At 38.4% G+C, this 20,337-nt stretch overlaps 1 protein-coding gene and 1 non-coding gene across 5 annotated transcripts in view; both read right to left on the bottom strand.

Moving 5' to 3' along the window:
- LHFPL3 (LHFPL tetraspan subfamily member 3) overlaps positions 1-20,337 on the bottom strand; it is a 629,939-nt gene that overhangs the window by 391,580 nt on the left and 218,022 nt on the right. The window lies entirely within an intron of this gene.
- TRNAS-AGA lies at positions 14,893-14,964 on the bottom strand. Its single transcript has one exon. It is a non-coding gene; the product is annotated as a tRNA-Ser (tRNA).

The raw sequence follows: 20,337 nt of genomic DNA, 5'->3' as shown, positions 1-20,337 counted from the left end.
CCTTTGCGAAAAATCTATCACAATGTCTAAGGAGCTATTAATTTAATGATCAGCCTTTCACATAAACCCTCTGCTCTCTTGAGAGTTTAATTAATTTGGAACTGCCATTTCCAAGAGATGGAGAAGGACAGAGATCAATGTCCCCAAAGATGACCAGGAGTAAACTTTGATTTTTGATTTGCATTTAAATAAACATGGTCACCCGCTTTGAATATTAAAAGTACAGGTTCTGCCCTTATTACAGTTTTTTGTGTCCCAGGCTGTCCTCTACTTGAGGAGAAGCAGAAGTAAATGGATATTCCTTAAAGAGTTGAGAACATGAGGCATGAACTGCCATGAGACATGAGACATGAGGGCCAGGTAAGCTTCATGGCTGCCGGGAGGCCAAGACCGTCAAAGGGGCCGCCTTGGGGCTGCTGCCTGACCTTCCTCATTACCTGCTTCCTCCCTCACTCCCCAGCTGCCCAGCTTCCCCAGCATTCTGCCTGCACCTCTCTCAAAATCACTACTGATATTTTTCTTTCTATTTAAAAATAACACTGACCTATTGTCCAACTCAACACCCTTTCCTCAGTCCCCACTCTCCCTATTTTGGGGGGATTCTTAACATTTGTTACTACTTTCTTCTCATTGACACTCTCCCTGGTCTGCAATCCAGTGTATTGTCCTCCAAAACACATCCAAATCTGTCCACATCTTACATCGCCCCCATTGCTGTCCCCTGGGGACAGCTTTTATGAATTCTTACCAAATCATTCACTCAGTCTATGCCTCCAACAAAACCCAGAGAGTTCTTATAAAACTTGACAATTTTCTCACCTCCCTCCAAATCCTCCAGTGGCTCCCCACCACGATTAGGATACAACTTCAACTCCTTGCAAGGACTATAAGGCCCTACAGTATATATCCCCTTCCCACCTCTCCAACCTCAATGCCCACCACCGACGGCTGCAGCCACTCTGGTGTGAACACACCAAGCTTGTTCTCACCTCAGGGCCTTGGCCTTTGCGCTCTTCCCAGATCTGTACACGGCTGCTGCTCTCACTCCATCCCCGTGTCACCCCTCCTTGGAACGGCCTTCCCTGACCCTTCAGCCAAAGTAGCACCCCTTCTTACACTTTTTACCCAGCTTTCTTCTTCCCTGCTGCACTTAACACTATTGGGCATTCTGTTAGGTAAGTGGGTGTTTAGTTACTGTCTGTCTCCCCACTAGCGTGCATATTCTACAAGGGTAGGGATTTTGAGAGTCTTCCTCCTCACAGGAATTGTGCCTCTTATTTAATAGGTACTCAACACAACCATTGAATGAATGGTCCTCTGTCTTTGCTGAGATGAATCTCTTGGTATTAATGCAGGGTCCACAGAATCAGAACGTTTCTGAGATCCTAAAACTGCTTCCTGGCCTCTGCTGTTAGAGCACCAAAAAGCCTTACCTACAGTGTCAGCAGAAGTCCGGATAATAGTTCTCAAGTGGGTCAACAGGATTGTTCATCAGTGCCTTAGACTGGGCAGCTTATAAACAACAGAAATCTGTGTCTCACAATTTTGGAGGCTGGTTATTCCAGATCAAGGCACTAGCATAGTTAGGTGAAGAGCCTTTTCCCGTTTCATAGCTGGTGCCTTTTGCTGTGTCCTCACCTAGTGGAAAGGATAAGGGGGCTCTCTGGGGTCTCTTTCACAAAGGCACTAATCCCATTCATGAGGGTTTCCCCGTTATGACCCACCTCCCAAAGGTACCACCTCCTAATACTTGTCAGGCATTAGGATTTTAACATATTAATTCAGAGGAAACTTAAGCATTCAGAACATAGAAATCAGCATTTAAAAGAAATGCTTAATTAACATCATTAAGGGGTTTATCACATTTTCAAGTTGACACTAGCCCTTATTTACTTATATTATTTAAGTAAACAGCTAATGAATTTGTCACTTGTAACTAGAAAGCTGAGGACTGTTGTGACACTTTCACACAAAAGGCTCCATCTTTTTTGTCCACCTCTATGTTTTTACGGTATCACTGCTGTGCCCCAGAGATTCCTGTCAGTATTTTCACAGAATCACAAACCCTAAATGAAGCTCTTTTACGGCTGTATTTTTTGTGTTTGTTTGGCTAGTGTCCCTTCGTTTTGGAAAACCACGGCTTCCCCATTTCATGTGGTTTTCCTAATCACCGACTTGGAATTTCTGCTGGTGGTGCCTGGGAATCTGAACTTTTCAAAAGTACCCAAGGTAATCCTTATGCACAGTAAAAGCTGAGAAACTCTGATCAGAGGGGTAGGAAAAAGGCTCATGTGGGACCAATCAAAATTTTTTCTTGGACTGATACATAAACTTTGAGAAAAAGATGCTCTCTTTTTACTGGGGTTGCCAATCGGAGAAGGTGTGAATCTGGGTCTGGTCCAGCAGCCCTCTTCTCCACACATGGGGAGAGCCTCCCTACCTGCACGATAAAGCCAAGGAGAAACAAGCAGAATCAAGAGAAGATAAAGACAGGCATCTGGAGTCAATTCCCTTGGACTAGTCCCTGACACCTGATTCCTTAAGGTCTTCTTCCAATCTGGTGAATTTCCTGAGTAGCTTTCTCTTCTACAGGAGTCATCACTTCCTCCTTTTGCTTAAATTCATTGACTTGGGTTTCTATCACTTCCAAAAGTAGCCTCACCACCCTAAAGTAAAATAATGCCCATGAAAATCATACATATAATGGAGCTCTAAGAGGCCCCTTGAATATTTATCATATACATTTATACTGATGCTATTAGTCTTCAGAATTCCATTGCCTGAAGTCGTTATGTTCCCTTATGAGTGCATAAGTACATACAGAATTGGTGATGTGAGCAGTCTGAAAAGGGGAGGGATTGCTTTTGGGGGGATGATTTGAATTTGGTGGTTTTAGGAGCTAAAACAGTGAGCAGCATATTGAGATTTAAGATGTGTGATACACATTGAGGAGCTCAACTCTTGAGTGGGAAACAAACACCCACTACTATTTTAAGGGGAGCTGTTACTCCAACACAAGCTGACGGAGCTGTTGAATCAGCACCACCTTCTCATATTTCCAGGACGATGCATATGGCCACAGCACAGCCTGCTTCTCTAGGAAGCCAACATTACAGCAGAAATACTGGGTGGGTATAATTTGTCAGTGGTTTGAAGCACTGCAGAAGCCAAACCGGAAAAAAATGAAAAAAAGGCTTTTTTCTTTTTTTCTTTTTTAAAGCAAACTGCTGAGAGAAGAAGGAACCAATAGGCTGAGATTAACAGGGCTGAAATAATACCTTAGGGGAGGCATAGTACCTACACATTTTGGAAGAAATCAGAGTTGTGGGCCAAATACAACTCAGCATTAAAACATTCCCATTATTCTTGGTCTTTATCCAAAGTAGCATTGTAATTACTGTTTCAAAATTAAAACACATCTCTTTCTTGTGAATAAGATAGTATAAGACTCTTGAGCCGTACCATGGGTCAGAGTCAATCAGGAGTCCTCAATTCAGTTTAATTCAGTTCAATACACACTGACAAGCACTAGATTAAGCCTGAGGATACAGGCAAAGATGCTGCAAGACCTTGACAATCATTAAGTCCAGAGAAACAGGCAGGATGAATTCCACAGGCACCAAGGACAATCCCATGTATAATTTACAATTCTTCACTTGTAAAAAATGATGTTCCTGACCATCCCTCAATATGACATCTACAGTTGTTTCCCCAGAAGCACTTGGAGGCACCTGTGCTTTTCTCCTGTATCAATTATTGTCCACAGCTCCCAGGTAACATAAATTTAATTGTCAACACAGTCATCAAAGCCATGATCTTGGCCTGCTTATCAGATTTTTTGAAATGGAAAAAAAAAATCAAAGGTGTTTTCTTGACAGAGTTCAATTGGGGAGGACTGAGTCAATGCAAGGCAAAACAAACAAACTCAAGAATGCAAATGATCAGTTTCTTTTAAAGGTGCTGGTTTCCTTCCTTTACTCCTAACTAGTTTCAAGTTTCTTTTGGGTGTACATACACATCTGTCAAAATACACAGTATCAGTGTCAGAAATATTATTATTGAAATAGAAAAAGCAACACATATCTACTGAACTTAATTTTCTTGATCATGAGTTTAGCCAAAATTTGATTTGGTCCATGAAGTTGCCAATGGCTCCCCTCTCTCTGGTTGGGCTCTCCTAGCAGTCCTGTATTACCTGCAATCAGAGAAGGCCCAGCAAGTCTCAAAACACCCATGTATGTTCTGGGAACTTTCCTTCTTTTCTCAAGTGCCTTTGTCCCTGGGTGAAAAGCCTCACTGTAACATCATTCTTCCAGGTCACATCATTATTTTCAGGAGGTCCTGGGACAGAACAAATGCCTTTTGGGAAAAGTAACTGATTAACAGTCACCCACATCAAAGTGAGTATCAGCATGTCAGACTGGGAGGGAGTGGGGAGGGTCCTGAGGGAACAGGAGGAGAGTTTTGTTGGAAGAAAAAGGAAAGTTCTAAGACAAGGTTCTCCAAAACATTTTTGCTCATATATCCCAGCCCTGCCAAATTTTGAAAACCTATGTGCCCCTTTGCACATTTTCAATTCAATATCTAAAATAGTTTATTACAAAATTAAATAGCTATAAAGGAAGTATATTAATATTCTAAAATAAAACTCTTACATCACTCTTTTAAACATATCCAATGGAATTTAAATAGCTTAGAGACTGAATGAATAACCCATTATCATTTATTTAATATAACTAGGACCAAATTCTAACTCAAAAACTTTTATACTATTCTTTTGCTCCTTTAAGTTGTATTTGCCTTCCACTTTCTCCACTAATTAATTATTCAAACTATTAGATTTTAATCTTTGAAAACCTTTTATTGATTATCCTATCATAGTTCTTTGAAACAAAGAGGTTCTATATTAAATCAGAATTTTTAAAGAATTTCAAGGCTGCAAAAAGTTTACAAATTTTCTTCTGAATGAAGAAATTATAATTATTAGTAGTGATAAATAAATATTATCAGCAGTATACAAGTGATCAAAATAACACAAGTAGATTATAAATTTTGATAAATTATCAAAGTAAAATGTTGTTGGAAATGCAGCTCTTCATGGTTTGTTATTCTTATTGTTGATCTAGCTTATATATTTCCTAGATTAATATTTATTATTGGAATGAACCGGGCTCACTATCAATTTGATTTCCACTTTTCATTTTTATAGACATACACTATGAAATGTTGCTCACATAAATAAGTAGATAGAATTGTGTCAAAATAATGCCAACTAATTATTTGAACAAATTTTGAGTTATATGCCAAAAATCACAGGGGGATTTATCATTAAAATTAGTTAATAATTTAATTAATAAAATTTAATTTCATTTGAAATTATTTGGTCAAATAAATTTAATTAGTTAGTTAAATTTAACATTAATTATTATTTAAAAGAATTTTAATGCTATCTTTAAATTCATTTTTTAAAACTGAGGTATAATTGACATATAACATTATATTAGGTTCAGGTGTACAGCATGATGATTTGGTATTTGCAAAATGATCACCACAATAAGTCTAGTTAACATCCATCACTGTACACAGCTATAAAAATTTTTTTCTTACAATGACAACCTTTAAAATCTACTCTCTTAGCAACTTTCAAATATGCAGTTCAGTAATATTAACTGTAGTTACCATGGTATACATTACATCCCCAGGACTGACTTCTTTTATAACTGAAAGTTTGTACCTTTTGAGCCCCTTCACCCATTTCACCTACCACCAACCCCTGCCTCTGGCAACTTCTAATTCACTTTGGAAAGCAGAAACTCATCTTGCAAAAGCATTTGATACTCATTTGTTGGAGTCATTAACTTTGTCAGGTTCTGGGAAGTGGACCAGAAAGATTTTACCAAGGTTTGTCAAGCAACTATTCATTATACCTGTTTCTCTTTCATTTAAATGTGTCTTAGTTAACTCAGTGGGGCTGGGGAACGGTTGAGGAAATAAAAATATCGTTAACTTCAAAACTCATTTGCCAACACAAATTTTTTAAATAGCATGACAATTAAATTCTTGTCCAAACTTTGGAGCTGCAGACCTAGCTCATTTGATTCATGGAAGATGTCTCTGATCTAACGTAATTGGCAAAGCAGTCCTTATTGTCAAACAACTGGCTTGACAACTTCACTTTCTGTTTGGCCTCGCGCTTCCATACTAATCTATGTGTTAATACGCATCTCCATGACAGCCATCTCACTTCAGATTTTTAATTCTCAGATGGAGAGGTAGATAGGGCATGGAGCTCTGCCAAGAGTTTGTTGCAAGGATGAAATAAAGCCCTGCCATCTTCAATATTTCTTTTTATGCTTCGGTGGCTTTGCTCTCAAAGAACTCTCCCTCAGGAGCAACACATTCTTTGATAACAGTTGGGGGATGGAAAGAAGGAGGTCATTAAAAAAACAAAAAAAACTGCCATCACGATGGGATCCAAACATCTCAGCAAGGACCAGCACACTCGCCTTCTAACACCGTGCCTGTCCTATAACAGAAATGTGTCTAAGACGGGGAAGACACATGCCCTGCCTAAGTGCTTTGATTAAGGGAGGTGACCCAACTTCAGTATTTCCAGTTGTCCCTTTGTTTGACATTCTGGAGGTTACCATAGGGAGATTCTGGAAAGGTGATGGAGACTTTCTTTCATAAAGCAGGAAAAGAGTGACTAGGAAAAGGAGGTGGGAAAGAAGAACCCACAGAAGAAGAAGCTCTTGGGTATCGACCCAGTTTTAGGAACGAGTACGTGTGGACACTGGAGATCTGGAAATCGATCCCCTTTTGCTCCCTGGGTCCGCACTGACACTCTCTGTAAGTCCTGGGAGCAAGTGAACACCAGTGTGGAGTTCTCTGGCCTTGGGAAACCAAGGGGAGGATGGAAGGAAGTGCTACAACCAAACAGAGAGATGGTGAGGGTAGTTGGCTACACTCTGGCCAACTGCACCAGTTTTCCTAAGGAAGTCATACTTCCTAATTTTTAGGTTAAGAGAAAAAAACCTCTTCTTTGCCTAAAGCAATGCACACACTCAATGTAGCAGAAAGTATATTTTTGGCTGCCACATAAGTCAGTGGCTAAATTTAGGCAAATGTACAAAGTAGACAAACCTTATTCTAAATTGGCTCTAGTCTGCCCTGTTTCTAACATGCCCAACTCCTGGACCCAGCCCTCAGGACCTCTCAGACTGCTTCTAACCATATGAAATCCCCTACCCTGGGGCCCTATCCAAACCTTCTGTCCTTATGCCCTAAAATGAACCCCACTCCTCATCTCCCTCTCATTCCAAACTCTCAGTCTCTCTTGATGGTTGACTTCCCTGAGGAGGAAAGTGACCTGATTTTCTAATTTACATAATTCATACTAAAGTGTGAATGATCAAAAGGCTTAATTCTCTCCCTGAGGTTGCCTTCATTCTAAGATAAGTTACTGCTGGATTTTGGCCAGAGCTATTTTGTTTGAAGGGTGGAAGTAAAGAAAGTTTCTCTCTTTTATTTTTCCTTCCCCAGTACAGAAGACTAGAAAGTCAGCCATTTGCCTGCCCCCCTCAACTCCCCAAATAAAAGGTTTGCCTGCAAGTCCATTTTGGCCTATATCTTTTAGTAGTAACTGAACACTGAGGGAGGAACCATATAAGTAACTGAACCACTGAAGAGTGGGTTCAGATAGGACCTGTCTGGCTTCAAGAAGTGAACAGGCTTCCCAGGCACGCATCTGGGTATCAGAGTGACTCAGGCAGAGAAGGAAATGTACTTGTCTACACTGGTCAAGAATGAAGAGGGCAGCTCTTCCTGTTTGCCACCCAACAACTTAAACTGTCTTGGTGTTTTCCTCACACCCCCTGTGAATGGACCACCGCAGAAGGGCACTTAATTTCAAGAGATGCAAAGAGATGTAAAAAATTCTTCCTCTTTATATTGTTTTTGCTCCTTGGGCCAACAAATTCTTCTAATTAGAGTGAAATATACTACTTCAAAGCATGATTTCTTTGTAATTCCAGTCACTCTACTAATCAGCTGAGATTTACGTCACAAAGCCAGTAAACAAAAGCAAAAAATAATGCAACTTGGAGGAAGCTGGAGGGAGCAGCCCTGGCTTTTTAGCTCCGGAGCAGCCTCTCCTACGCCTGGGTAACAAGCTCTCTCCTTATCTGCATTTTCTGATCCCAGTTCTTTGAACAGGGGCACTGCTCTGTTATAGATAAAAGTCACGGAGCCCAGTGAGTTCTTTTAGATCTTAGAGTCAATTACAGCTAAAAAGTGACAACAAATCAAATTTGGCACCGGATTCTATTTTTAGGGCCAAATATTAAAAACCAAACCAGGAGACTGTTAAACAGTGAAATATCTCAGGGAATTAATCTTCAATGCAGATTAATCCCTCTGGGCATTTGGATGGAAAGATGTGTTTTTCAACTGCTGTTCTGAAAATCAGAAAGTTAAAAATCAAAAAAGCAAATTTTGATTTGCTCTGTTTTTATGTCAATAATTAATTCCCAATTTACTTGTATCTCACCTAGCACCATCCCACAGTCTCACCTCATGGGATGGCAGCAGGCCAAGTCTGTGGAAAGATGGCAGTGGAAGCACCACCACCACTACAAGTAAAAGAAGCAGGGAGACATCAATCAATGTGGTAGGTTACAAAGACCTTTCCCTTTGCATCTGTCCCTGAGTCGCCATGGGCTTGGCTTCCTCTGGGTACAAATTGTTCTAACAGAAAAGGAGGGTTATTTCCACAAAATAGGTGGTTGCTTTATTTGATCCTAGAATTTTATCATCTTGCCAGATGTTAGACATCATTAAGCTCAGCCCAATGGTTTCCAACTTTGACTGCATATTCAGTCATCCTCGAGTATTTCAAGACATCTAATACCTGGGTATCACCTCAAACCAGTTAAATGAGAACACCTGTTTTGAGTTTCCCAGTCATTGGTATTTTAAAAGTTTCCCCAGTTCTAATACACAGCAAGGTTTGAGAACTATCTCTGTTTCACAGATGATACACTGAGCCCCAGGGAGACTTAGTGACCTGCCCAAGGCCGTGCTAAACTAGTTTTCAGTTGAACCACTCCAAGGCAACTGCTTTCTTGACATCCTCTATCTCTGGTGAACACTCCTCAAGTTTCTAAATAGACAGTAGTTGGTTCCTTTAGGCAACAAATTATTCATAGGGCACCTACAATGTCACGCACTAGGCCGGTGGCTGGGGATAAAATTGTGAGCAAAACCAGATGAGATTTCTGCCCTTATAGAGTCTAGTGGGAGAGACAGACATTAATGGAACAATGATAAATAATTGTAAAATTTTAACTGCGGTTAAGTGTTGAGAAGGAGAGGGTCATGGTGGTGTAAGAGGCGGAGTTTTCTGAGGAGGTGAGGACTGAAGGAGATCTGAATGAGACTAGTTTGGCAAGGGAGAGAAAGAAGAATGGGGTTGTTAGGCAAGGGAAGGGAGGGAGAGGAGGAGAGAAAGAGGGGGAGAAGAGAGAGAATGGGGAGAGAGGGAGAGAAAGGACAGAGAAAAGACTTCTTGATTTGTGGATGAGAATGGCATCTGTGGCGAAAAAAAACAGAGAATGTTCTAGGAGCTGAAAGAAGGCCAGTTTACGCAGAAGGCAGGGAAGTCTTGGGAGAGTTAACAATGAGCTATGTTAATTGATTTCGTTCACAATATAATCTCAGCCTTAAAACATGTACTTAAGCCGGTCCTGACAGGCACAGTGAAACAATTCACACACACACAGGACCTTGTCCCTTTTCTTTCAGTTTGAAACATACAGAAGATGTGTGCCCACAAATAAGATTCAAACAGGCTGTGGACCTCCACTTGGCCGCTGATTCTTTGCCTTGGCTACAGTGTGCCGCTACTTCTAAATTACTTTTTAAAATGCTAATGCCAAAGAGAGGTATCTTAGATCAATTTAATTAGAATTTTGGCCAAAGTGGGGTCAGGGGTGGGGTCTGGCCATTGGTATTTTTTAAAGCCCCTTTGTGATCCCAAGATGTAGCAAGATTAAGAACCACTGTCCTAAACTCAGGATTCCATCAGGGAGAATACAAGGAGGGAAAAGAAAAATTGTTTGTATTTGCTACTTTCCATCTTTAATTATTGCCTCCATTTGATCCATTAGGACTCACCATGTAATAGAGATCTCCTCTGTGTTATAACTTCTTAATTAACAGTTGGATGGGAATTAAAACTGTAGGAACACCAGGGAAAGCTCCTAAATGAAAAGGAAAACTCCCGGTTCCTGTTTCTCCCTTACACTCTCTCTTCTCATCTTCAATCGTGCCCTTTCTACTGGTTCTCTACATTTTGTTTTAAAAAGTAAAACTCCATATTTTGAGATCACTGTAGATTCATATGCAGTTGTAAGAAATAATGCAGAGACCTCTATACCCTTCACTCAATTTCCCTTAAAGGTAACATCTTGCCAAATTGTAGTACAATATCACAACCAGGATACTGACGTCCATACATTCAAGACACAGAATTTCCATCACAAGGACCCACCCAAGCTGTCCTTTAACAGTGACAGCCCCTCCCCTCCACTCTCACCTACTCCTTTACCCATGGCAACCACTAATCTGATCTCTGTTTCTACCATTTTGTCATTTAAAGTATGTTACGTAAGTAAAATCATACAGTGTACAACTTTATGAGATTGGCATTTTTCAGTCTGGAGATTTATCCATGTATCCATAGTTTGTTCCTTTTGACTGCTGAGCAGCATTCCCTGGTGTGAATGTACCACTGTATGTCTTCATCATTCACTTATTAAAAGACATCTAAGTTGTTTCCAATGATTGGCTATTATCAGTGAAGCTGCTATGAATACTTGTGTTTCAGCTTTTGTGTGAACATATGTCTTCACTTCTCTGGGAGAAATGTCCAGAAGTGCAAGTGTTCGGTCTTATGGCAGTTAAATGTTTAGTTTTTTTTTTTTTTTTAAGAAATTGATAAATTATTTTCCAAAGTGGCTGTACCAGTTTACATACCCACCAGCAATCTATGAGTGATCCAATTTCTCCACCTCTTTGCCAGAATTTGGTGGTGTCACAGCATAGCTTTTTATTTTAGCTATTCTGATAGGTGCCTTGAGATGTCTCATTGTGGTTTTAATTTGCATATTTTTGATGCCTAATGTTGTTGAAATACCTTTATTTGCTATTTGTAGATCTTCTTCAAGGAGATGTCTTTTCATGTCTTTTGTCCGTTTTCTAATTGGATTGTTTCTATTTTTACTGTTGAGTTTGAGAGTTTTGAGAGTTCTTAGTATGTCCTAAATACTAGTCCTTTGTCAAATATTTGGTTTGCAAAATATATTCTCCACTGCATAGCTTGTATTTCCAGACTCTTAATAAGTTTTTCACAGAGCAAGAGTTTTACATTTTGATGAAATCTCATGTAAATTTTTCATTTTATGGATTACATTTTGAAATCAAGTCTAAGAATTCTATATCTCAGCAATGTTCTTCTAGGGCAGTCTACCCAAACAATACAAATAAAAGCAAAAATAAACAAATGGGGCCTAATTAAACTTACAAGATTTTGCACAGCAAAGGAGACCATAAGCAAAACAAAATGACAACCTATGGAATGAGAGAAAATAATTGCAAAAAATGAAACTGACAAGGGCTTGATCTCCAGTATATAAACAGCTCATAAGACTTAATAAGAAAAAACAAACAACCCAATCCAAAAATGGGCAGAAGACCTAAACAAGCAATTCTCCAATGAAGACATACGAATGACCAATTGGCACATGAAAAAATGCTCAATATCACTAATTATCAGAGAAATGCAAATCAAGACTACAATGAGGTATCACCTCACACCTGTCAGAATAGCCATCATTCAAAAGTCCACAAATGATAAATGCTGGAGAGGCTGTGGAGAAAAGGGAACCCTCCTACACTGTTTGTGGGAATGCAGTTTGGTGCGGCCATTATGGAGGACAGGATGGAGACTCCTTAAAAGACTGAAAATAGACTTACTATGTGACCCAGCAATCCCACTCCTTGGCACATACCCAGAAGGAACCCTAGTTCAAAAAGACATCTGCACCCCAATGTTCACAGCAGCACTATTTACAATAACCAAGACATGGAAACAGCCTAAATGTGCATCAGAAGATGACTGGATAAAGATGATGTGGTATATTTATACAATGGAATACTATTCAGCCATAAAAACCGACAACATAACGCCATTTCTAGCAACATGGATGTTCCTGGAGAATGTCATTCTAAGTGAAGTAAGCCAGAAAGGGAAAGAAAAATACCATATGAGATCACTCATATGTGGAATCTAAAAAAAAAAAAAAAAAAAAAAAAGACGGCAAATGAACTTAAATATAAAACGAAACAGACTCATAGACATAGAATACAAACTTGTGGTTGCCAGGGGGAGGGGAGTGGTAAGAGATAGGGGATAGACTGGAAGTTTGAGATTTGTAGATACTGAAAGGTATATATAGAATAGATAAACAAGTTTATACTGTGTAGCACAGGGAAATATATTCAAGATCTTGTAGTAGCTCATGGTGAAAAAGAACATGAAAATGAATATATGTATATTCATCTATGACTGAAAAATTGTGCTGTACATCAGAAATTGACACAACATTGTAAACTAACTATAACTCAATAAAAAAAAAAATCTAAGAACTCTTTGCTTAGCCCTAGATCAAAAAGATTTTCTTCCATGATTTTTTTCCTAAACGTCTTACAGATTTGCATTTAAATCCACAATCCATTTTGAAATCACCTTATATTTTAGCTGATTTTCTCCTACATCACTCTGGCAGAGTGTTGTCACTTCGTTGTTACTTTTAGGTGCAGGTAGAACTCCACGTTCCGTATTTAGGATTTACTGATACCTAAGGGTGTGGGCTCTACTGCTCGGTGGACATGGAAGTTTTGACCCTAGAGTAGGCCTCCTCTGAGGGGAGGCCTCAGTGGGGAAAGGGAAGAGCACCAGGTTACTGTTGGGTGGAGGTAGAAGTCCAGGTGTCCCATGCGGTCTACACTGACACCGAAGCAGATGAGAGGGACTTATTACAGCATGGAGACAGTGGAAGAGAGTAGAAGTCAAAGCTCCCCACTTGGCTGTTGCTGGCATGGGTGGAAGAAAGCCACAGTTTCATCTGTGATATTTGGCCACAGTGGACCAGTTATAATTGAAAAGTTTCCTGTCTTGCTAGGCTGCCCCTTTCCAAGTGTGTGGGCGACAGAGAGCAGACTTGTTGGGACTTTTTTTCTCTCTGCTCGTTGGCATTTCTGTGTTCCTGGTTTCTTCAGCTCTAAGTCTGGGAAAACCCACGGTACTCACTCCCATTTTGTTCTTTGAGGCCTGAAGGTCCACAGCTCATCTGTCTTCTTCTCGCTACCGTTTAGTCTTCGTCTGTTTGTTTTGTATATAATGTCCACAGTTTTCAGTGGTGCTTAGCAGGAATAGAGGAAAATACATGTACTCCATCTTCCCTGAGGTGGAACTTTGTTCTGTCTTAAATGTGCACCATGTCTCTCCTTACGAAAAAGAATTTGCTTAATATACCGTAGTAACCTCCACATTTTTTTAGCTTTCAATGGAAAACACTGTGAATTAGTCAGCTACTTCTATTACTTCTCTTTCATTGCAATTGGTTTTCTCTAAATTTCTTGGATTTGCACTTCTACTGAGACTGCTCTTGAAGATTACCAGTTTACCCCCATATCTTTTCCTTAAATTAAGTCCAAATGTCTGCTGCATTTAGAATTATTTGGTTATTCCTGTTTACATTCTACCTGCCTTGTGTTTCTCTGAGCAAATGTTTACATCATAGCTCTTTCACTAACTGTCCATATGAACTTGTGCAAATCATAGAAGCTCTTAAAGTCTCATTTTCTTCATTATTAAATGGGGATTATAATCTGGACCTCTATCTTTTAGGATTGAATTGAGGCCCAAGTGATATTATGTGTAGGTATTTAGTGAAACGATTAGTGTTAGACACTATGGTCAGTTTGGGATATACAACAGCGAATACAATACATCCTCAAGGACTTGACACAGTATAGCGGCAAAGACAGGAAGTGAACAGGTCCTGGTCTAACTGGGAGGAACATGATATGAACAGCAATTGTCACGGGAACATGTAGGAGCCTTGAGGGCTCAGGCACAGCTTCCCAAAGGAGGTACATATAAGCTGAGTCCTGATGTATGAGTAGGAGTTCAGTAATGGGATATGATATGTGATGTGCTCTGCAAACTCTGAAGTACCAAGAGGAAGAAAATATTTTCCTTATAAAGTCATTTTTCATGCTATTCCAGTGAATTGGAAGTAAATTTCACTTTCAAAAAAAACATGTACATATTATGTGGAATCAACTCCATTTTCAGCTTTGGAGGAAGAGATATATACCAAGATGTTTTTTCACTGGATAACTTCTGGTCTACAACTATGATCTTTAGAAATGGAGAAGAGTAACTTTTTAAAGACTTTTCATTAATCTACTTGAGAGAGATTAGTTTTTATAATGACATGCTCTGATAATTGTAACAGTGACTAATTCCATTAATTGCATTTATTCATATTTCAATACTCGACTGCATTCTTCCACTATCATCATTTGTTCATCACGTGTGCTTATCTTTTTTTGGTATTGAAAGAAAGAAAGAAAGAAAAAAAGAAAGAAAGAAAGAAATAAAGAAAGAAAGAAAGAAAGAAAGAAAGAGAGAAAGAGAAAGAAATGTATGATAATTAACCAATCACAATAATCCCAAAGAGTTTAAATTTTTTTCCTCTTTTTTTTAAACATCATTTTTCATTTATTTAGTTTTTTGGGGGGGACAATGAGGTTTCTTTATTTTAATGGAGGTACTGGGGATTGAACCCAGGACCTTGTGCATTCTAAGCACGCACTCTACCACTGAGCTATACCCTCCTTCACTAAATTTTTTTCCTTTTGAACAAAACAACTCAATCACCCATGCTCAGACAATTTTCCCCATGACACCCAACACCATTGATGTTGTTATGTCTTTTCATCTAGAACACACCAACAGCTCACCATTATCCATCTTAACCATTTCCAACTTTTTACCCTCTGCCTTCTCATTGCCTCTAAGTACAGAAGAACACACAGTTGTGCTTTATAATTATCATCATTTGCTTCTAATTTGCTCTTCAACACCGGCAATATGAAAGCTTTCCATTTCCATATCTCATTTTAATGTGATGGCTTTAAAAATAAATGCGGCCCAGGTAAAATGTTTTCTCCTGTTCATGACTGAATGTAATTATGGAGTTGGAAGCCAAAATTCCACTGGTTGTATGATTCATATCCCATAGGACAGAAAAATAATGTATATTTTCTTTAATGCCATCTTTCTGAATATTGATTTGCCGGGCCAGGGCCACTCTGATTCGATTGTAAATGCTGAAGAGTTTTGCTTTGATGCACTACCTCCTACATACAAGAAGTGTGACTTTGCAATTCTTGAAGACTAGGAGAATTTTATCAGGGCATTGCTGGGGATCAGCCAACAAAAATCTGCCACAGTAACTCTATGAAGAACAAAGCATGCTGAACCAACTGTATTTCTTTTCATGATATTACCACAGCAAAAACAAAGAAACAGTGACTTAAGTAATTTATCTTGAAATGTGGCGACAGTTTTAATGCCATTGCACACCACATCTCATCAACAAGGTAGGAAGTAAGGTGTTTATTGCCCTACTGTAATGAGGGCAGAGAGCTGAAAGGATGGAACCTGGAGGAAGAGGTGATATGGTGTACTGGAATCAGCCCTGAGGCCACACTATATTTGTATTCAACATTCATGACCCAGAATCAGGAATGCACTTACAGATCTGTAGAGAATTCTCAGTCAGAAGAGTTGTTATTACTCTTCATACCACTGACTGCATTGAAAATGACTTCAATATTTTTTGAGATACTTTAGTATCAAAAGAATGCAATTTAATGCCATATGGGTAAGCATGTAAGTGAGAAAACATTTAGAACAAAAATCTAACAGCAGACATTAAAAACTGGAATAAAGTATAATAAGATAAAAATATAGCAAAAAGAGAAAATCTTGGGAAATATTTATAAGTGTAAAGTGAATACACAATTAATAATGATTATGAAAAAAAAATCATGTTCATGAAAAGCTAAGGCTTAAGGAAAACTCCTTCCACTACAGTCTAACTACATTTTTCTATGGTTCTCTGACCATTCTCTACTTTCTTCATGTAGAATTTAAAATGCAGTGACCAGAATGGTCAGAGATGAACAACAAATAAAGATTAAAGGAATAGAAAATCAGTTCTCAAAGAAAGATGAAAGGAATGGGGTCTTTTTAGGCCTGGAGAGAAAAATGAGTAACAGGTGACTTGATTACTAGCTTCAAGTACAGGACAGATCATGCAAATGTGCTGAACAGTGATTTCCATTATCAACCAAATGAAAACAAAACAAGACATAAAATGAGAGCTTAATGGAAAAGAAATGGGTTCAAAATGAATGCTAAAGAAATACTGGCTGCACTTCAGAAAAAAATTTCTTAAATATGGAAATTATCAAACTACGAAATAGAATACTCGAAAACATTTTGGATATCATTGCCTTGAGCACATAAAAATGTTTTTTGTTTCTCATGAAATAAATAAATATTCATCACAGATAATCTAGAAAAAATGGTGAGCAAAGAGATGACCATAAAAGCACTTATAATCCCACAAGCCAGAGAGTGAAAGCCTTCAAGTCTTTTCTTTGCATGTGCACGCGTATATGTGCTTGTTTTCACCAAAATAGGGTATCTTTGTTCATTCTATTTTTTAACCTGATTCTTCCACTTAAAATTATGTGTGAACATTTTTTCATAGCTTCATCGTATTCTACTGTCCTATAAAGTTTAATTTATTTAACCAATCCCTTATATGGGGTATTTAAATTGTCCTGGTTTTGCTTTTTACAAACATGTGACTGAGAATTTATACAATTAAATATTTGCAAACATATGTAATTACATTTTTGATATAAATTTCTAGAAGCAAACTGTTGAATCAAGGGTTTGCAGAATTTGAAGGCTGTTAGTAACTATTTCTTAATTGTCTTCCAGAAAATTGGAAATGATTTATACCACCACTGACAGTGAGAAAGAATGTCCTTTTCTAAAGACTCAGATATAACTGAGTATTATTTTAAAACATAATACCCTGTAAACTGGACCTACTAGCACCATTCCTATAACCCAGTCAGTATGAAATAGAGTTGAATAAACGATAAGAAATAATATTTATGCCGTAACAATACCAACATTAAAAAAAATAAATGCTATTAGAAACCATTTGAGTTGTAAGGGTTAGAAAAGCAGTTTTAGACAAGTTAACACTACATTCGTGCATTTCACCTTCGTTGTAAGGAGCACACCCAAATACCTCAGGAGGCGATGTGTGTGAGTGGGGCAGGTAGAGCACAGCAACCTGGATCCACCCTGGACAACAGGTACATCTTCTGTAATCTTAACGTGGACAGTAATTCATTCACATCATCAGAGTCAAGAGCTTTGTAAGTACCCACTAGGAAGATGGCTTAGCCAACACACAGACACTGTTTCTGTGGTCTTTTCCTGAACATCTTTTTGACTTCAGGTAAGAAGAGTATAATACCATTTTCTTCTTAATTTGGAGGTAAGCGTTATCTCTTTCAAGAAGCTTTAAAAACTTTTTAGGTAAAAGTGGAACTTATTTCCAAATTCCAAACCATGAGACAAAGACAAAAAATTTTAACTAGTTCAGGTGTTAGCAAATAAACTGTGTTTTGCACTATTATATTTCATATACAACACAGAAAGTAATGTGCTATACAGTTAGAAAACCAGATCTACAGTTCTTGTGGACATGAACAATTCTGAATTAACTGTTTCAATATTCATAAAATCTCAATAATGATAATGTGAAGGTTTGATGATTCATGTATATTTTCACTGGATCATTTTCTTTATCAGTATCTTTAGAAATCTAATTTCCACCCCTTTGACGAAATGCATTTACAATAAGCAGACCACAATCTGTTTATTTTAAAGTCCTTTCAGTTAATTCGATCCACAGCACAGTACAATTGATCTAATTTATTGTTCAGAAATCCAGTTATTACAGCCAGAAAAAGAAAAGAAAAGACAAGACAAAGGACAACAACCATCAAATCAGCTATGCTATAGCTAATTCAATAGCAGAGTCTAGACAGAGCCGTGGAATAAATTTGGTTTTCTTTGAGATTTTCCTTGAGTTACAACCTTTCCTCTTCCCTCTGTTTCATTTCTTTTAACATACCTGAGCCCTAGGCTGTATCAGGGCACCCGGCCTAGAACCTCTGAACTCATGGTCCTTTATGGTGGACTTCAGAGAGAAGCAGAGCCTGGGAAATAGAGCTCCCAAGCCCCCAGAAGAGAAGGAGTGAGTGGCTTGTTGGTATGACTTGCCGTTATGTTTAGGGGATGGAGCGTATCTTCAGTTCTACAGTTCACAACATATAAAACCACATGCCAAAAATTCCATTTAGATGGAGCTCCAAATTTTATTAACATCTTTTTTTGCTCTTAACTTCACTTCTAAAAAAGTTTGCTTTCAGTTTAAACCACATTAGCAATTGTACAGAGCACTAACTGCTCCCAAGTGACTGGAGCAGTTTAGTTGACTGGTTTTGAAGGCTTCATCTTACTTAATAGCTTTTAAATTAGTAGAATGAATGTTGTTGAAAGAAAAACAGCATTAAAGTGGTGTAGGGTATTGGCTTATAATTTTGTAAGGAGTCTCTGCAAGTATATGTATGATTAACCAAGGAATAATATTTGAAATTCATAAGGATGCACCAAATGAAGAAGTATGTTCCTCTCTTTAGTCTTTCCTTATTTCAATCAGTACACATTTACTGAGCACTTTGGCCAGATGCTGTGATAAACCCTGGAGGTGTATTAATGATAAAGATGAGGAGGCCAGGAGATAAATACAAAGTTTCTATATAAAATGACAAGAGTATATACCAAGGTATACACCAGGTAAGCTAGAGGATAAAGCCTCTGGAGGTTTAGGGTTAGGTGGGGCAGGTTTGAGAGGGCATCTAAGGGACATGTGACACTTGAAGGATGACAAGGCACTTGGAAGGTCAACAGGAATATCCCTGGGAGAGGAGGCTGGGAGACATAAAGGAGCACAGAATGTTCAGACAACTGCACACAGTCATGTATGAACAGAAGAGAGGGTTTATTCCACGGGCAGGGATTTGCTCAAGAATTTCAGGCTGGTGAATGATCTGATTCGTGTGTAGAAAAGTCACTCAGTCTTCCCTGGGGAGAAAAAGGTGTGGAAGAGGGAAAGACGTGAGGCAGGGGGACCAAAGCGGGCTAATTACAATGGTGCAGGTGAGAGAGGATGAAAGCCCCAGGCAGCCCAGAAGTAAAAAGGAAAGAGAGAAGGTGGAGGATTTAAGAGATAGCACAAAACCTGCAAGGAACTCATCCTCTATAAACCTACAAAAGGCTCAGTAACGAAATTGTAATTGTATATAAATATAAATATATTTTAATATATATTAGATATATAGTTTCACCAATTATCTTTTTGTTAACCTTCATAAAGGTAAGAAGTTAACACACTTTTGGCTTTATAAAGCAAAACTCGTAAAGTAAGAAATACTTTACAAAATCGCAAATTAGGCTGTAGCAAACTCTTTCTATTTTATTTTTCCAAATATCTAGTATTGATTTCCATTTAATGAGAAGGGATCCCAAAGATACTGATAAAATCAGCAGGCTGCTGAAATAGATTGCAAGAATCTATAGAGCCCCCTCAACTATCTCTTAAAAGGACAAACCTCAAGAACCTTGTCACAAAGACTTATGGTCACCTGTGGGATCTCTGAGGCACCAGTATCTACCCACATTCCCATTTCTTCTTGGACTGAATCAGTCCATGGAAACAGCCATCCAATCAGGGATGATATACAGCCAATGTTTACCCATCCACCTGTGCTGTGCTCATTATTAGGATTCAATGCTCCATTATTCTGTTAAAGAATTCTTTTTTTTAAAAAAAGAATTTTTTTTAAACTTTGAATTAAATTAAATTATTTATTTATTTTGTGTGTGTGTGTGTGGACTTAGGTTTTTATTTATTTTATTTTTAGAGGAGGTCCTGGGGCTTAAACCCAGGACCTCGTGCATGCTAAGCACACACTCTACCATTTGAGCTACACCCTCCCCCCTGTTAAAGAATTCTTTAACAGAATAATACATTTACCACATTTGGAAAA

Source organism: Camelus ferus, chromosome 7 (genome assembly GCF_009834535.1).
Source record: "Camelus ferus isolate YT-003-E chromosome 7, BCGSAC_Cfer_1.0, whole genome shotgun sequence".
In the NCBI taxonomy this organism is placed as follows: domain Eukaryota; kingdom Metazoa; phylum Chordata; class Mammalia; order Artiodactyla; family Camelidae; genus Camelus; species Camelus ferus.
Note: the sequence above shows the minus strand (reverse complement) of the source record. Positions and strands in the feature narration are given on the sequence as shown.